The 17,614-nt window shown below is 33.1% G+C and overlaps 1 long non-coding RNA gene across 1 annotated transcript; it reads right to left on the reverse strand.

Annotated features, from left to right (window-relative positions):
* Window positions 1-1,459: 1,459 nt before the first annotated feature.
* LOC123669013 lies at window positions 1,460-6,489 on the reverse strand. The gene is made up of 3 exons (XR_006745663.1): window positions 6,478-6,489; window positions 4,585-4,587; window positions 1,460-1,525 (listed from the first exon to the last, which is right to left on the reverse strand). It is a non-coding gene; the product is annotated as an uncharacterized LOC123669013 (long non-coding RNA).
* Window positions 6,490-17,614: the final 11,125 nt, after the last annotated feature.

Below are 17,614 nucleotides of genomic sequence, written 5' to 3' on the forward strand. Positions count from 1 at the left end.
TAAAATAAATTAAACAAAATAATAATAATAATAATTCAAACTATTAAGTGAAATAAAAAACATATTATATGGCTTTATTTATTTTTGTCGACAGTATAAAATTACATAAATAATTTTAAAAAATGTTTACTAGTAACATTTTAGTTTTACAAACGTCATATTATACAGTCGTGTGACTGATATTACGTCACCTCCGTTATATTCTTACGGTTTTAGTATCACATTTTTTTCAGTTCGCTCGCGCAGCCAAATGTCACGTTTGCCGTCAGGAACTTCGTTCCAATAAGGTTAAATAACGAATATAATTATACAATTCCTTTGTGCCTAAATTAAATGAAATATGAGAGATGTTTCATTTGTGAATTGAATTTTTATTAAAAAAAAAGTTGGTTGACTATAAAGTCGGTTTATGTGAACGATAGTTTTACGTGATAACGTTATAAAGAAACATTGATGAAAAATTGCATACTTTTATTAATTGAATTGAATTATTTATTATCACTGAATTATTTAAAACTGCTAGCTCTGACGTCATGCGAGAAGAGAGATATAATGTGTCACAAGCCAACGCTTGGGCCGATCCTGCCTGTCTGTCGCTTGTTTCGCTTTTCGCTTGCACGCTCTGGTTCAGGCGAAAAGTGACACTGTTTCATGCGTGTTTACCGATTTATAAGACTTTGTCATGGCAAAAAAAATGAGTATATTTTACTTGTTCAAAATCAGATGATACTAAAAATATGTTATTAACTCAACTTGAGTTATGTTCATTATCATCATAACTTGGCTGGCGGCTTTTCTTCATTGCCACAACGCGTTGAGATCGAATAGCATGTAAGCCACGACACGAATTTCGCTATTTGGTCTTTCTTTGGTTGCCACAACGCGTCGTGCGCGTTTTCATTAGAGCCATAACACGAATTTCGCTATGTGGATGTTTTACTGTGACCACATCGCGTTGTGAGCTATTTTTCCGCTCAATGAGCGTTTTCGATCTTTGGGCATAACATATATACAATACTTATTTTGATAAATCTCCTAGGTGTCAGGCTGCGTTTGCAATGTAAGCGGAAAAAATGTAATTATTTACGACTTCACATTAGAAACCTCAAAAATAACAGTATTTCTTCACTATTTAATGGATGTTATTATACATATAAACCTTCCTGTTCAATCACTCTATCTATTAAAAAAACCGCATCAAAACCCGTTGCGTAGTTTTAAAGATTTAAGCATACATAGGGACATAGGGACATAGGGGCAGAGAAAGCGACTTTGTTTTATACTATGTAGTGATAGTGATAATAAGAGACAGACACTTTACTGTGAAATTTAATTCTGACTTTACTTTTACCAATAATTTTGAATAATTTAATATTAAGTAACTTAAGAACTGTTAACTTGGAACCGTGTGTGAAGTGTTATCAACATCATCATCATCAATGTTGACTAGCCCGTTAGCGCAGTTTGTAGTGGCCCTGCTTTCTGTTCCTCGGGTTGCGGCTTCGATTCCCCCCTGAGTCTGGGTCTCATATTTGTATTTGTATATTTATATATGTATTATCTGTTTTTCGACGGTTACCTGTAACACAAGCATCAAGTTGCTTACCATAGAAACAGACGACCGTGTGTGTATGTTATAAGATATTAATTTATTTATTAACTAGCTGCTGCCCGTGACGTCGTCTGCGTTAACGCTATACAGCACCAAAAATACCTACGATTATACCTTTTAAAATTACATTCATTTACCAGTTTCTTCTTTACATTTCATGTCTACAGAAAAATGTAATAGATGGCGCTGCTTTAAAATTGTCTTGTCTACTTATATATATTTAATTATGTTTATCGGCTTAGTTACTTATATTGCGTGATTTTTATACTGTGAAGCTAGCTTATATAGCATGGCTATTAACATAATAACAACAACATTCAAATATGCGTCGTTATATTACACGTTGATACAGAATGCGTTGAGGAAATAAAGGTTCACTGCTCGTTCCCGGTAGATGATAGCATAATAATATGTAGCCTATATGTTGACCCGACTTCTTAATAATATTCGTGCCAAATTTAAAGTAAATCCATGCGGTACTTTTTGAGTTTATCCCGGACATACATACAGACATACAGACAAACAGACAAAAATTCTAAAAACTATATTTTAGGCTGTGGTATCGATTGTAGATCACACCCCAAGTATTCTTTTAAAAAAATATTCAATGTACAGTTTTGACATTCCTACCATTTTATTATATATATAGATGTTATACGAAAAAATATATATAACTTTCTCATTAAATGACCCTCGTAGCAGGAATGAAAACAGTATGACTAGAAAATAAAAACAAATATCAATATGATCTATTAATGATATAAAAGCTATCGGAAGATATATTTCTTTCGATTTAATATTTACGTTTGTAATTCTAATAAAATATACAAATACAAAAAAATTACAATTTATTTAGCAGACATAGTCGCTTAATGAGTAGAAGACGTCACCTAGAAAGGTTGTGGGGCAAGTCGGAATTATGTCATACTATCTATAAATACTGCAAAGGCGGCAAACAAGCGTACGTTCCGTCCATCTGATCGTAAGCTGATAACGTAGCTTGTGGATGCTTGCAACATCAGGAACTAGGTATTAAAGACCATGTACAACTAACTTCACCAATTATTATCAAAGACATCTGATAGCAATCGTTACTGCCAAGGAAATTATTCGTCAACTCACAGTGGAGCTGTGTAGTGTATTAAGCTTCAATTTTTTCTAACAAGTTACAAGCTGCAGCTATCAATAAAGGTTTTACTTTATATTTCATCAAATTCAAAAACACAAGTAAATAGTTTCACGTCAATATTAAGCTATGTTATTTTACGTGTTAAGCGTACATTCAAATCAAGTGACTCTAATATTAAACGATACCTATATCAATACATTTAATAAAACCAAGTCGCTTCCTGCTGTTTGTATGTTAAGATCTTAAAAACTACGCAACGGATTTGATGCGGTTTTCTTAAGTAAATAGAGTGATTCCTGAGGAAGGCTTATGTGTATAATACATAATATAGTAGAGGAACACTGATAGTTTTTGCATCCGTGCGAAGCCAAAGCGGGTCGCTAGTGTAACATTAAAATGTAACGTGCAAACTGCGAATAATTATTAGAATTGTATAAATTTAAGTAATCTTTTTTACTATACGTTACATACTGTTACGAACGAATTCATGACATGTTTTAAGTGTTATGAACAGTTATGCGATTAAAACCAAAATGTTTTAATTGTTTCATAATAGATATTTGAAGCAATAACTAAAAAACTGCATAATACTTTTATAATGCAATCTATGTTTATTTTATTAATATATATATTTTTTCGAACAACACACCATGAGTCTTGCGTGTTTAAAATTGAATGCTTTTCATGTTCATGTTGGTATGAACTTGACATTCCAAACGAATTTAAATTTTGACAGTAATTAAATTTAATGACGCATAAATTTGTTTTATACGAAATAATTGCTTTTGGTGACACTTTGTGGCATGTTATTTTATGACACAAAATATATGAATAATCATCGATATTACTTAAAGTTCGTTAGTAATTAAATAATACACAAGAATATCGATTTTGCTGATATATGTGCATAGTAATAATCGCAGTCTAAACACGAGAAGGAATGACAAAATTGTAACCCGGAGTTTCCGACTGCATATTTCCTGATTTTAAAATAAGTGAATGTGTTTAGGTTAAGTCTTGTGAGCTATATTTCACCCACTTCTCAAGACCATATTCGATTGAGCTGAAATTTAGAATAGACCAATATACTGTGACACGAGATTTTATACATTGGATTGTCAAATTTCTTAAGCATATTACAGGCACGGAAAATAAAAATAAAAAATATAACAAATCAGTCTTATTATACCCAAAACTTTAAAAACAGTATATACAAATACGGCCGTTTACGTTTTCTTCATCGATCTTCCGTCGAAGCGACGTGTGCACTTGAATTGACTGGCACATCCAATCGACTTAACAACCGATACGTAAGATACGAATACCTTCAGGATTTATTTAATATTTTAACATTTTATCTAAAAATTACATGAAGGTTTTTTTTAAATGAACAACAAATATTTACACGGGTTTGTCTGTCGTATTTTTTTAAAATAATATCTAAGAGCATGTTATCATGCACAGTTGTATTTGAAAGCGTTAATTAGAACATCTTTTAAAAACAATTGAGACGTTGGCGTACTGGAAACAAACCAGCTTTCGGTTATAAGGCCATAAAAAACACAAGCATTTATTTTCTTACGTTAAGAAGGTGCCTTTTTGTGTTGAAAGAAAAATAACAATTGAAATTAAAAGTTTCCCGATACAATTCTTATCTTATGACACTGGTTTTGTCTAAACGTATTTTGCTGGAGCCTAAGAATAAGGTATTTAAAAAAAGCCATAATGTGATGCGTAAAAAGAAATATAAACTGACCATAACTTTGAATAATCACAATATGCTTAATTATAAGTGAGCTATTAGTATAGCTGTACCTAATTTTCACTTTTCGAAGCCTAGCACTATCTGTCCCTTAGTGATGGCGGTTAAAATGACTGGACACGTAACACGTCAAAACTGAACAGTAATAGAACGAAGAGCTCGAATCTAGGAGTTTTCTAAGTCAGCTTTTACTATGTGGTTATATTGAAACTGTACTGTGTGGCTACGGTACTAAAGAATAAAGCCACCCCCTCTCTTCCCGTGGGTGTCGTAAGAGGCGACTAAGGGATAACACAGTTCCACTACCACCTTGGAACTTAAAAAGCTGACCGGTGGCGGGATAACCATCCAACTGCTGGCTTTGAAATACACAGGCCGAAGACGGGCAGCAGCGTCTTCGGTGCGACAAAGCCAGCCCTGCAGTCACCAACCCGCCTGCCCAGCGTGGTGACTATGGGCAACACACATGAGTTCACGTTATTTTTGGCGTCAACTTCTGGAGGCCTATGTCCAGCAGTGGACTGTATAGGCTGTAATGATGATGATGATATATTGAAACTAACAATGAAACTATAACTAACAGGAATTACATGCTTGTATTATAACTAAAGTAAGGAAAAGACATTTTAATGAATTTAGTTCGATCACGATCACTATTCAGCCTGTAACATCCCATTGGGGGTCGGCTGATATGTGTCCGTATGATAACAACCGAGACTGACGATTTAAAGTGCTTCCCTGCGGCATGGTGGGGAGACCTCTAAGGACAGACATCCAAACGGGAATCGAACCCGCAAGTCCCCCCCCCCCATCGAAATAGTCGGTTTTAGGCGACTACTCTCACCACTACACCAGAGTCGTTGTTATTACCTATTATGAAATATATTTATTAATTTAGTTGTTATGTTATAATTGTCTGTTATAATTTGAATGAATTTGTTTGTCTTTTATCGGGTTCATACTATGTTGTAATATGAAAATGGAAACTTTAGCAGCTTTTGTATATCACATATAGCATAAATGGTCTTTATTCGCTATAAATAGATTAAACATATATTATAATTATATTATGTACGTATACATTAAACAGTATATATATATATATATATATATATATATATATATATATATATATATATTAATATTGCTAATTATATTAACGAAGAAGAAATGAGAATCGTAAACTAACGCCCTTTTAACGAACTTTTCCTCAAATATAATAGAGAAATAAATCAGTTTAGCTGTTTCCAAATTGTCAACAAGACAAATGAACAAAATAATATCCTCTCACCACCCACGAGTAACATTATTATTTATAGGCACCTTTGTCTTCACTGAAATTAATTAATTGTATTCTATATATAACAGTATACTCATTAAAAACAAAACAACATTATACATGTTAATTAATTATTAAGTTGATTTTATCAAGTTTATCTATACAAATATATAAAATTGGAGTGTATATTTGTAATATTAAAATAACCGCTTTTTACTAAATGCATATGGATGTATACACGGTAAATATACCAAAATAAGGTTTTTTATAATTTTAACCTGCCTGTCTGTCTGTTTGTCCCGGCTAATCTGTAACGGCTGGACCGATTTTGACGAGAGTTTCACTGCCAGATGGCTGATGTAGTAAGGAGTAATTTAGGCAACTTTTATTTCAGATTTATTTTATTACCCTGTGAAGTGAACAATAACTTTTTTGTTAAATTTCACGCGGACGAAGTCGCGGGCACAGCTACTTATTTAAAATATGTTTTTATAGATTAGTATTATTTTTTTATAATACGAGTACTAGAACGAATATTTCTTAAATTCCCCTTTGATGTCTTAATTTAGCAACTTTGCAGAAGTTTTTCTTTTTTAATCTTGATGCTTACTTTCAACAAAAATGTTGTACAAAATGTTAATTTATTAATTCAAAGGGTTTGTAACTAAAAAAATCATCCACTAGGTATAGTCTACATTTAAATTATTATTTTTTTCTTGTGATTCATGTTTCACAGTTACATATTAACGTGTATTTTATTATTAAGTATTTAGATATACCATATTTTTTTTAAAACAACTAAGTGACAAAACAAACGTTTTTATGACTTAAAAATAGGGGCATTATTTCAACCTAGGGGTATAAAATTGCCTTCAACCTTTTTTCAGACCTACAAAACATACAAAATAAATTCCGTGACAATCGGTAAAGCTGTTTCGAATCAGTTTGACGATAAAAACTATGACAAGATATTTTTATATACTAGAAGATATTTTTACACCTATTTAACGTTAATGTAATTATTTTTCGACTTGTTTCAAAGTTCTAATGAATTAAGTAACTTTAACACGTCGTCTTTCCTATCGCGTGACTTCCACAACGTTAAAATTTCAGGATAAAAGTAGCTGAAATTTATTTTAACCAGTATCCTAGTTTTGAAATGAAGAAAAACATGTATGTAGGGAATTTAATAGTTAATTATACATACTTTAGTATTACTATATATTTTCTTTCTTAAACCACACATCAACTAGTCCTTATTTTTTTCACTTTTGTACTACTCTTATACGCGAACTCAGGGGGGTTTTGCCCATAGTGACCACGCTGGGCAGGCGGTCACTTCGAAGATTCCGTAATGCTTGAAGACAAAAGTCTTCGAGCAATGCATCCTGCCTGTGTTAACATACGGAGCCGAGACGTGGACACTGACGAAGGAGCTGGTCCCCAAGTTTAAAGTCGCTCTACGTGCAATGGAACGGGCTATGCTCGGGGTTTCTCTTAAAGATAGGATTAGAAATGAAACTATCCGCGAGTAAAGAATTAGCAAGTTGAAGTGGCAGTGGGCTGGTCATCTGGACCGATGGCCGTTAGGCCTTGGTCCTGGAGTGGAGACCGCGCCTTGGAAAACGCAGTGTGGGACGTCCTCCGGCCCGTTGGACGGACGATCTACTTAAGATTGCCAGTGTAGGCTGAATAAGGATTGCGGAAAACCGGGATGTCTGGCGCGAACTTGGGGAGGCCTATGTCCAGCATTGGACTGCAATAGGCTGAGCTGACTGACTGTGCTACTCGACTTAAAAAATATAAAATAATCGCTTGACTAAAAAAAACAAAAAAAAAATTAAAAACAAACAACATTTTAGTTAGTTTACATTTGTTTATTTTATTTCACCTACCTAATTTTACACCTCCCTACTTTTGGTGGATTAGGCATTGTTAATTATTTTGAAACTTCCATCGTATAATTTTTTTAAAGGTAAAAGAAAGAAGATTGACAGACTATCACAAACAACACAATGTTTTTGTAATAAATTTAAAAAACGAATTCCCTTTGTTTTAAAGTTTTCAGAGCCGAAGGCTCTTTACTAATTAAGATTTAAAAAATACCCTAATAAATTTACTTAAGGATCCTTGTAAATATGTAAGCAGAATTATAATACTACTTTTAAATCAGCGCTTACAAAAAGCAAAGCCCTTTTATCTCGTCAAAACCATTTTTATGTTTACGCATTAATTGATATAAAATCTGATCTAGATTTTTATTTATTTTTTTACGAATAAAACGAGTCGTGTATAAAACTATCAACTGAGACTTTAGTCTATAAAAACGGTATATTTTTTTTTCTTAAATTAATAAACATTATCAAGAAAGGAAATGTGATATTTGAGTCATTTATTTTTACTATGATTTTCATTGGGCCTCCTCTCAAAGTTTGCATGAGAAATGAGACTATCCTCCAGAGAACGAAAGTAACTGACATAATTTGTTAAATCAGCATGTTGAAGTGGTAGTTGCCTGGAATGAAGACCGCGAGTTGGCAAACGCAACGTGCTACAACATCCGGCCCAATGGACCGACGATCTACGTAACATCCCCGGTTGAGGCTGGATGAGGACTGCAGAGGACTAGAATTTTCGGCACAAACTTAGAGAAGCCTATGTCCAGTAGTGGGCTGCAATAGGTTGAAGCGAACGAAACGATGATTATTCATAATTAACCTATGATGACTTAAAAGCAGCAAAAAATACATCTTGAGTAATCATGAACATACTTTTCAGTTTTAAATAGTTAAGTTATATTGAATTGTATGTGATTGTCTATGAAAAAAAAATAAGGTAAGACTATAAGAAAGAGAGGAAAGTTAAATGGATGAAGATTGATGACCATTACAACTAAAAGCGAAATAAAAACTTCCTCACTTCCCTTTGGTGGTTACATGACACTTTTACAGCCCCTTGTAACTATAAAATGAATAAATATAAATACAAGTAATTCTCGTAGTTATTCAGATAAACGTTTTTGTTCCTTAATTACTCTAACTCTACGGAATATTTGTTCACCTAAATGCCTTTCCCTTAAGAGTTTATATAAAGCCGGAGGCACGAGACTACAGCAACTCTCATCCTCGGAAACAAATCACTAGGTTGGGAAGGCTGTTTTCTCTCTTGTGCCCGAGGTAATACAAAACCAAAAAATCCATATTCCGTAATTAATTAAAGAGATAAATATTCATACGATTATTATGATAATATATTAAATTTAATACTATTATGTTAAAATAAGAAACAAAATTCACGAGATAAAGGTATTTCTATAAAAAATTTAAAAAATATGGTTTTGTCTACAATCTTTGTAATTATGTACTACACCGATAACTTGTACTTTATTGACAAACACTGTATAACACCTGCAAGCATTATTATGACAATATTATAAATAAGGATATAGGTATACAATATATAGGGATTGCAATCCTGCACCTTATTCAATCCCGTAGGATTTGAAAAGGGGCTTGTCAATCCCGCGCGAGTCTGCCTGACTACTGGTTTTTATTTATTATATCATATTGAAATATTTTTTTTATTTGACACGTTATATACAAATAAATAATCACAATTTGTTTCCTAACAAAATAATGAAATCATAATCAAGTACATGTAATCAAGTTTTCAGGCCAATCGGGCCAATTTCCTGTCAATCCGAAATGCTTACGAGTAGCTAAGATATGGACAAATCTGATATACGTATGTCTAGATCATCCTGTACTAATTTTAATATCTTACTGTGGCATAAAAAGTACTTTTAAAGGAAAGCCTCAGGTAGTCTTTTGATTTCATCTTGATACTCAAAGCACGCCACTTTTTTTTCAAAATTCACTCATACTCCATCATCGTCGTTGGGAACAATTCTTGCCTTTTCCATCAATTTTTTTTTTCATCAGATAAAACTCCCTCGCTTAACGATTGATGAAAATTAAGGGCTACGGTAAAGCGATAGCTGAACCTCGTCGCTTGACGAAAAGAGGAGGAAGATTATCCAGCAGCATCTTTTTGTATATCCAAAAATTTTATTACTTTTAATACTTCATTTTAATTAAACTTTATTTTACCTATATATGGAATGTTAGGATTAGAAAATGTGGACAAAGAAGCATTATTGTTATGTGTGAAAACGGATGGAAATGAACGGCAAAGAGATTTGCTATTTCGGAACCAGAGTTAGTTGTTACGTTATTCAAAGTCATTGATGCAGGTATAGACAATTCGTCATCCTTCTTATTGTTGAAAAAAACATGGTTTAATATGAATATTTGTCTGAGTCCTGTCTATATCTACCTATTCAGCGTAACAGTTATTTAAAAGATTTTGACAGAGCTTCCAAAGTATTTTAAATTCTAATTTATCTCTATTATTTCACTTATTAAATTTTGCACAATTTTTATCTTTTTCCACGAATATTCTTATAAAATTTCTTTTAAACCACCCGGGATAACTGGCATTGCGTAGTTTACGTGTCGTTACAAATTTTTCTATAATAATAGATAGAGTAGTATATAATATTGCAACCATGACTTTAAAATCATTACAGGCATAAAATTTATTAAACAAATCTCTGCTTTTTAAGACAGTTATAATAATTTTTTTAATTGGATTCATAATTGGCCTTTATATAGTTATACCTGGAACAACATATCAACCTTAGACAGGTCACGTGGGTAACACGTCACTACTTACTATTAAGAAATTTGGATAAAACGGATCTAGTTTACTAAGCAGATCTGGAGGGTAAATGAAAATGAAATGCTCGATAAATTACTTAATCCTAGGTCTAGAACCCTATCATTAAAATTTTCAATACAATTGTATTGTTGAAATCTATTGATAGATAATAAATCAACCAAAGCATAACCCAATGTAGAAGCATAATTCAACGGGGTAGTATACACAAAATTATCATTACTTTTCCAATTTATGAAGCCCATATTAAATAATTAATAAATAAATAAATATCTACATAGAATACCCAGAAAAAGGATCTATATCCTCTACATGATTTATGACTGTTAGTGTTCTGGTGAACGTTAATTAATACAAAGTGGACTGTATATATATATCTGGTTTATTAGCCGTTTCGGGAACAAAAATGTGAATGTAGCAATATTAAATAGACAGTCTTAGGCGTAGAAACAAAGGGTCGCTGACGTGTCGTAGGTCGAGCCGCCGTTGTCCTCGCTCCGATCCGATGGTGGGGCTGTCCCTCCGTCCCTCGCCGCGCACCGCGCCCGTGCTGTTGCGTTAGTCCGCAACAATGACGTTATTAACATTCTTAAGAAATTTATTCAAAGTTTCTATTTTCACTGGTGGAGATAAGTATACTACACAGATTGCAATTTTTTTTAACAGTATTTTGTAGATTTTAAAACATTAATCCCGCTTTTACAACCCATAATGTCTCTAAATCGTCTTGATTAATGATGAAGAAATTTTAAACTTTATTCATTTCATAAGTCACAGCAACGACAAAGTTTACTTATAGAAAAGATTAAATACAAAATGAATTATTTTTGCTTTTTTCGACTTTTATTGTGTCATTTAAGGATATAGAGATCTTCCACTACTAGCTATTATGAGTCAACCAACCCCTTGGGAACAAATCTACCCATCCTAGGCTTTGGAATGAATTATACGAGATCAAGCTCGACACTTCGTAATAATTGATAGTGAAACTTTTGCCATCCCTTAATATTATAAATGTGAATGTAAGTTTGTTTGTTATGCTTTCAGACGAAAACTACTAAACCGATCATCATGAAACTTTATACAAATATTCTTAGCGGTATTATAAGTAGCATAGCATACTTTTTATTTTAAAAAAAAATAATTTGAGCCGCGGGTAAAAGCTACTTTGTTTATAAAACTTAACTAAATACAAAATGTATGTAAAGGTAATGTATATATATATATATATATATATATATATATATATATATATATATATATATATAACAAGAAACTTGAAATAAAATTAAAATAAAGCTATTTGTGCTATGAGTCAAATTGGCATTAATTAAAAAAATTACTGCTAAGATTGTAAAATGAAAAACCTTAAAAGTAAAATGTTATTATTGATTTATTTTTGGCAGATTATTTAAAAATACTAACAGCTCTTACTTATGAATACAAAAATTTGTAAAGGCACAAATCATGGGAAAATGAAAAGACGAATGCTGCTTAAATTATTAATTTGTACTTGTACGTATATGCTAAAATTAGAATGATGCAATTTTCATTTACTGAATATCGAATACTTACTTTTGAGATGTTCATCAACTTTTTCTGCTTATATTTATAATCTTTATGTATATAAATTACGTGTCACGTTGTTTATCCGCGATGGGCTCCTAAACTAAGTAGTTTTAACCGATTTTAATCAAATTTGCACACCGTTTGCAGTTTGATCCATCTTAAAAAAGGGCTATATTTTATTTTGATATATCTAATTATTATATTTAAGGGCAAAAATAAGATGATACGAAGTTTGCCATGTAGTAAATATATATATATCATCACTACATAGTATAAAACAAAGTCGCTTTCTCTGTCCCTATGTCCCTATGTATGCTTAAATCTTTAAAACTACGCAACGGATTTTGATGCGGTTTTTTTTATTAGATAAGATGATTGAAGAGGAAGGTTTATATGTATAATAACATCCATTAAATAGTGGAGAAATACTGTTATTTTTGAGTTTTCTAATGTTATGTCGTAAATAATTATTATTTTTTTCGCTTAAATTGGAAACGCAGGCTGAACCCTACGAGATTTATCAAAATAATTTACTAAGTATTGTACACATTGAAAAGGTCTACAGAAAACTCCGCTATGGTATATGTCTATCTCTTATGGATATCCCACAATAACCTTTTTTTTGTCATTTACTTTTTACGACAAATAATGGCTAATTTTCGAAGCGATTTTAACCAATACAGCATTAATCCTTATCCAATTAAATACCTTAAATACATTGTTGATTGAATATAGATCTATATGGCCCTTTACAGCATATGATTTAAATGAATATTTTCGACAGATTTAAAAATTGCGGGACGTAGCATTCGCGGCGGTTCCGGCCGGCCGGGGCGGCGGGAGTGTGCCTATAAATAGCGCGTCGGAGGCCGCGGTTCTCACTGTAGCACTTTAAATTTAGCAGCGATCGGACGCGTTTATTTTATGCGCGAGCAGTAATGAATGAATCAAAACTACTGGATCAATTTTAATCATTTTTTCAGTGAATGACATATGCTATATATATTTTATACCCATGCGAAGCCGGAGCTGGCCGCTAGTTTAGTATAAAGCAATTATATCCATTAATTACGTGAGCTATTTTTGAAGTCGATGTGAGATTTTTGATTATCCTCCCTCAGTTATTTCATTATATACGCTGCCCGAGATCTGATGGTCGACTCGGGCGTAAGGTAGGCATTTGGGGGATTATTATTATTATTATGTGACTGGATGTCACTCCACCCGCTTAATATATAATAGATACATATATTATAATAAATACTTATATAAATAATATAGTAAATTTACTTATACTTACATATATAAAAATAAGCGGGTAGAGGATTACACCCCGGCAGGGAGATCAAACGGCCGGGGTTAGGGCTGTAGGCTGAGAAACCGGCGGACAATCCTAGCCGAGTCAAGTAACACCGCCTTCTGCATCCTGGCTGCGAGCGAACCGTCCCGGATCCCCAGTTGCCTCAGATGGTAAGCGACGCTAACCGGGATCAAACTGTTAGCAGATATTACGATAGGGATTATTTCATTTTCACACCCCACATGTCGACAATCTCAGCTAGTCTTAGCTTCCTTGTGATGCATTTGTAAAGATTGGTCGTATCCTAAATATTTGTAGGTGTCTTCTTCATTTAATGGTTCTATTTTTTCTCCTGTTATTAGCTTATATTGATGTTGATAATTTTTTCCTGCCTTAATTCCAAATTCCAAATTCCATTTTTATGAATTTTGTGAACTGTTCTGTTATTTTAGTTATTTCGATTAGTTGATTTTCAGTACTACAGTATAATTTAATATCGTAATATCTATTGTTATACAATAGTTCTATTAAAGAAAAAATAAAAAGAAGAATAATAAACAGTGAATAAGTTTTTCACCTTACGCCCACGTGACAGTAGCGAAACGGCCAAGCCACATATTTTGACTAAGATGTAGAGTTTGTGAAGTTAGGGCTTGTAGAGTTAGGGCGTGTAGAGTTAGAAGCTTGGCTCTACATGAGATCTGATAACTTTTTGACAGTGCGAGCCATATGATCTCGTCTTGGCAACATTTTACATGAAAACGTTTTTGGTGGGATTTATTTTATTTACAAAGAGAGTGCCTTTAATTTTAAAGTTTACAATTTTGTTTTAATAGGCCTTAAGCCCATAAGTACGTGTTCTGAGTACGTATTAATTAAAAGGTACGGTATCTGTAAGCGCAGTCTTAGTAATAAGTCTTTGGAACCCTTTAGGTATAACATTAAAACATTTCATGACATCTAAAATAAATACCCGTAAATCTAAGATTTTTAATTTTTAACCAACTTCAAAAAACGATGAGGTTACACAATTCGGCCGTATATAACTTTTTTTTACATATGTTCGGAGATAATTTCATCGTTTATGAACCGATTTTAATAATTCTTTTTATTTCCCAAGGGTGGTACCATGATAAGGAAACCAGGATCTGATGATAGAATCCTAGAGCAATCGAGGGGAACCCTCGAAAATCGTAGTGACGACTAGTGCATTTGTTAATTTTTTTCGTCTACTTATGTGGTATTACTTGTCGATGTAATTCAAGTCCGTTTTATTTCGTTTGCTATCAAACACAATTATATTTACTAATAATATAAAGATAAATTTTTTATTAAATAGTAAGTGAGAGTATATTTAGAAGATTACGGATAATGAATCTAAAGTTACACGGTAATGAAAACCCAATCAAAGTACAAGCGTTAATTCAATGATTGGCAAAGTAATTGATGGATAACCCTAGATAACAACGTTAAGTAACTACTTCAATCGTACAAGCTGCTCGACTTTGAAATTATTTGCCCTTGTGGATTAGACATTCTCAGTCTCTTCCTATTTTTGAGAAATCTGTTAAACAACACTTTCCAGTCTTATGATTATCTTCTTCTGTCACTATTAATCTTGTTTTTAAAACTTCTTGTTTATGTAGTATGAACTTGTGTGTATGTGTTTGTATGTATGAATATGTGCATGTATGTGTGTGTGTGTTTGTGTATGTGTGTATGTATGTAAACAATCTATCTAAGTAGGTATGTATGTCTATTTATTGAGTTGTTTCCTATTATTGTTTATAAAATATAACTATACACTTACACAGTCAATATATCACCTCCTTTGCCTAAGGTTGCCTGAAAGAGATTCCTTTTAAGTAATAAGGCCGCCTTTTGTACCTTTTTTTCTACAAATTTTTGTTAATGTTGCTTGTTTATTTTATTTGTTTGGTTCACAATAAAGTGTAAAATAAATAAATAAATAAATACATGTGCTTTCGGGTTGTTCCGTGCTTGCTAACAGTAAGTTCTTGGATAAAAATAACAAAGCGGTCAAGATTCTCCACCAAGAGCTTGCTCTTATGTACGGTCTCCAGGAACAGAGGATGCCATATTATCAGTACTCACCGGTGCCAGTACTCAAGCGCGACGGAGTCCAGCTCTGCTTGGGCCTGTCTATCGCCACATACAAGATGATACTGGAGGGTGTTTTAGTGTACATCACCATCCCGCATATCGAAAGTCTCGTGAAAGCTGAGATAGAGAAAAACGTCAATATTTGGATCTGGCGCACGAGATTGTCGATATGTGAGATGTGGGGTCCGCTGAAATCACCCCTAATGTAATATCTGCCAACGGTTTGATCCCGGTCAGCCTCGCTCACCATCTGAGGCAACTAAAGATTTGGGACGGTTCGCGTGGCGAGGATGCAGAAAACGGTATTGCTCGACGCAGCTAGGATTTTCCGCCGATTTCTCAGCCTACAGGCATTTTTTTGTTAGCACTTGGGGGGGGGTGCAATACCCTTGTGGAAGACTTCAGCCACTTTAATTGCAGGATTCCGGATCTGCAGGCAACAGGATTCTTCAGCAACGGGCTGGCCTCGATGAAAAGGCCAGACTTTTCCTCCATGGGGACTGTCCGGCTCACAACTCTGGCAACAATCCCGACGACGCCGTGTCTAGCAGGACCGGGTTTCCATCCCAACCCGACACAGGAACAGGGACTATACTAGAGGCGCATTAAGTAGCGCCTCCTACCCACCCCAGTTTATTTCCTGTGGAAAGAGGCCTCGTCGGCGACCTCCTCTCTCACCCGCTCTCAGCTTACAGACCTAACCCTAGGCCGTTTAATCTTCCTACCGGGACGTAATCTTCCACCCGCTTATATATATATGTAAGTATATATAAATTTATTATGTTATTTAGATAAGTATTTATTATATTATATGTAACTATTATATATGAAGCGGATAGAGTAATATCCAGTCAAATAATACTAAAGACGTTTCTTCACCAAGCATAATAAAAGGCTTCTTAAAGTGTAATTAAAATTTACAGAGCTGAAAAATGCTGGTGACAAGGTCGTAGACTCAGCTTATAGCGGCATTTTAGTTCGCAGCTTTACAAGTGTTTTTTTTTTATATAATTAATATACATCCACGGGCTTTTGAACTCATGTCCTTTTTTATTTCTAAAAAATGCATTTTTTTTAAATCAAAGTAGGCGTTACTCAGCAACATCATTATTTAAGTTGGATTAACTTAATGTCTCCAATAGAAACGTGAGTCCACCGACCGGTTCTTATTCTAACATATGATACAATTTTTTTGTTTACAATTATATTATTTATTTTAGATGTATAAATTTATCTACGATTTTTTTTTATTATTATTATTATATATATATTTTTTCTTGATTTTGTTTTTATTTTTTTTTTTTGTTAAAGTTGTTTTATATAATGATATCTTCCATTATCTAACGAACAATAATCAATATCAATATAATGATAGCCTTACTTTCTATCAATTTGATTCTGATTTTTGCTTTTTGTTCAAGGATCCATTTCTTGCAAGATTTCGAAAATCGAGTGAGTTGCAGCAATCGGTGCAATGCCGTGGAGTATTGTTCCAACATTTGGAAGCTGCAAAGCGAAAACTACCTCTAAGTGCTACTTAAACACTTAAATCTACTTTAACTGAAGTAGAATAAAAATTATTACCAATCCATTTCTTTATCAACTAATCTACAATGAGGTCATAGTATTCGGTAAATGCTTTAAATATTTCTTATTAATTAATTAGACATTACCACTAAAACTTGAGCTGTGAACTATTCACACTTTTCAGATCAAGTTTCAGTTAGTACTTAAATTTATGATAAAATTTGTAGCTCTATAATATTAATATTGCCTGTAAACTACGTCTAATACGTAACTAACTACGTAAATCAATATCCACTTCAGCTTTAAGCTACTTAATCATCTCTGTATTCGGCGTTTCTATCGTTAATTAAAATAAGGACTAGAATAAACTGTTTATGTATCTGTTAAGTCACATATAAGATACATATTTTAATATATGTGTATATTAGTGTAGCCTAATTCTTAACTTGACTTTACAGAAGAAAAATTTCTAAAATTATTTTGGTGGGCGTAAAGATGTAACTATTTGGGGTAAGCACTCCGAGTAAAACATAAAAGGTTTCTAAATGTCTAAGGATTAAAAAAATAATAGCGAA

Source organism: Melitaea cinxia, chromosome Z (genome assembly GCF_905220565.1).
Source record: "Melitaea cinxia chromosome Z, ilMelCinx1.1, whole genome shotgun sequence".
NCBI classification, from domain to species: domain Eukaryota; kingdom Metazoa; phylum Arthropoda; class Insecta; order Lepidoptera; family Nymphalidae; genus Melitaea; species Melitaea cinxia.